Source organism: Mya arenaria, chromosome 6, assembly GCF_026914265.1.
Source record: "Mya arenaria isolate MELC-2E11 chromosome 6, ASM2691426v1".
NCBI classification, from domain to species: domain Eukaryota; kingdom Metazoa; phylum Mollusca; class Bivalvia; order Myida; family Myidae; genus Mya; species Mya arenaria.
The window spans coordinates 57,247,536-57,249,702 of record NC_069127.1 but is presented as its reverse complement, the minus strand read 5'-3'; positions in this window follow the sequence as shown (position 1 = coordinate 57,249,702).

The window sequence follows — 2,167 nt, the reverse complement described above, 5'->3', positions numbered from 1 at the left end:
CTTTCATATGCTAATGTTGGTAAGGATATTCAAATTCAGAATGGCACTTATGTTCAGGTTGTAAATCAACTTTGCAAAACAAGGTTCAGGAAGTATGTCCTTGGAACATCGCATTAATTTAGTTTAAGTTATAAATATTTTAAGCTCTGGTGCAAATACCATCGAACTGTCTTCAACGATGTTACAACTTCGGTAAAGACGTTTATAACGTAGAAATGCACAACTTATATGTGTGCAGTATACATGAACGGGATACGTGGTGTTTTATCGCTGACGTCACAGAGCTTGACGTCAACCTTGCCCATGAATTAGCATTAACGGACGGAGAAACATTCTACCTAGCACTTCTTGGCCAAGAACGCATAGTTCCTGACTTCCAGCTGACTCGCAAAGAGTTCCTGGAGCCATCATATATGTTTCAATACAAGTGTGTGAATGTTTTATGAAATAAATATATGTTTATAAAACATGTAAGCGTCAAAATGCTTTTTGTATCGTAGAATTGCATTCATTGCCAAAGTGGAACGCTAATCGGCTTATTTTGTACAGTATTGTCATTTCTATTATAAATTATTTTTTGCAATAAATATGAATATCATATGGTGGAAAAAAGAATAAGTTGAGTTGAGCTGAGTTCAGTTCAGTTGAGCATTGGTCAAAATAATGAAGGAATTGTGTTCCTTTGTCAACTTGTCAACGCCTGTCCAGCCAGAAAATACATACGAGCGTTGGCAACCGCCTGTGATACTCATATTATACAGGGAAGAAAAACAACATATTTTAATAAATCAAGGTCGCTTCGGATGCGGCAGCTCCCAGGTTCAAGCCCCGACTGCGTTATCCCGAAATACGTTAGAAGATGACACCAGTAGCTCCCCTGCCTGGGGCTTGGCATTAGTGGGCAAGTACCTGAACATTTAGTACAGTCGAACCTCGTTGTGATACGTTGGTTCACACTCGCTTGTCTCGAATTCTACGTTGGCTCGACTTGAATGTAAAGGGCCGATTTCGTTTTACTGAAGGTAAGCGTTCCCGCTTTACTCGAAGTTTCCGAGGCTCGAGGTATTTTCGCCAGTCCCAGGATGTTCGAGCCAACGGAGTTCGCCTGTATTGGGACCTGCAGCGCGTTCAGTAAAGATGTTTGCGGCGAACGTTCGCTGTTTGGTTTCCCGCGTAACTGCTGGTTGTTTCCTGTGCATCGGTGCTTTACACCGGGTACGTTAAAAAGGGGTCTTTTCTTGCTAGGGTTTCGCACCCAGATCAACTTGTACCATGCCCTAGTTCTTAAACTCTGCTGATATCTAGATCTGACTGGAAATCACTTCTTAATCAAGTCACTTTAGTATGGCATTTAAATGAAATTCAAAAATGATGATGACGTCACAACGGGGTCAAACGACCATGCAGCTAATGGTCGCTCGCATACACTTTTTAAATGTATATCTATGAAAGACAACACAAAAGGCCACGAGAATAAACTTCTTAGTTTGTACACTGATTACACTCTTCTCCAATATCCATCGAGTTAATCCATACCAAATTTCATTTCAATTCTGCGACGCTTAGAACTAGAAAGCTATCCATCACTGGCAATGACAGTTGGAGTATTACACCAATTTTATCATTGTTTCATCTCGTTTTCATTATCAGAGGAACTCTATTAACTGGCTAAATAACTCGGGGCTCTTTTATGAACAAAGTGATCGTCGATATTTTATGTCCTTTGCACGTGCCATTTTCCCCTCTCGTTTATGGTTAAAAATAATTAACCCGTCGTTTGTTCATCATTACGTGTATAAATGATATTCTTGCGTTTATAGACGATACGAAGATAAAAGGGGTCCTGGTGTAACGTAAAACCGACACTGATTTGTCAATATGTGGTTTGAATATATTGAGTTTAAACTACATGTATACTGTTTTGTCATATTTCTCATTTCAGCCAACACGTGTAAAAGTCTCCGAACATTTGTATACACGTGTTAACGTTGTCCTAAGGCGGTATTCATAAAACTTCTTCAGTCATTTCTCACTTTTCTAATTTAATTATCTCTTTACTCACATGAAATAAAAAAAAGAATTTCCAAAATACATTGTTTCTATTGACCGAATTGAAAAAACAACAACACATACTTATTTAAAATATGAAAAACATTTTGAACATTTC